The sequence below is a fragment of the Penaeus monodon genome, chromosome 23, assembly GCF_015228065.2.
Source record: "Penaeus monodon isolate SGIC_2016 chromosome 23, NSTDA_Pmon_1, whole genome shotgun sequence".
Lineage (NCBI taxonomy): Eukaryota > Metazoa > Arthropoda > Malacostraca > Decapoda > Penaeidae > Penaeus > Penaeus monodon.
Window position 1 is genome coordinate 17917061 of NC_051408.1, and position 289 is coordinate 17917349.

The 289-nt window shown below is 32.5% G+C and overlaps 1 protein-coding gene across 1 annotated transcript in view; it reads right to left on the bottom strand.

Moving 5' to 3' along the window:
- Positions 1-289, bottom strand: part of LOC119588371 (calcium-activated potassium channel slo-1-like) — a gene marked incomplete at its 3' end in the record, with an annotated part of 9955 nt that overhangs the window by 1094 nt on the left and 8572 nt on the right.

Sequence of the window (289 nt, forward strand, 5' to 3'; positions counted from 1 at the left end):
TAGTGTATTTTTTCATAAGCTGAATTTTAGAATTTTGAGGTGTGAAGAAATATGTGCTTCAGCATCAAACCAAGCCAGATATGAAAGAGAACTGAAGAGAGATTTTACAAAGAAGGTCAATGAGCAGGAAAGTGAAAAGGCAGTCTTTGAATCAATTTCATCATGTTCCCCAGTTTCTAAGGATAATATGTACGAGCCATTTCAAATTACAGAAAATTTTACAACAGATTATGATGATATTATTACAGAAGGTACAAATCATGAGCATTGTTTGTCAGAATTAGAAAGG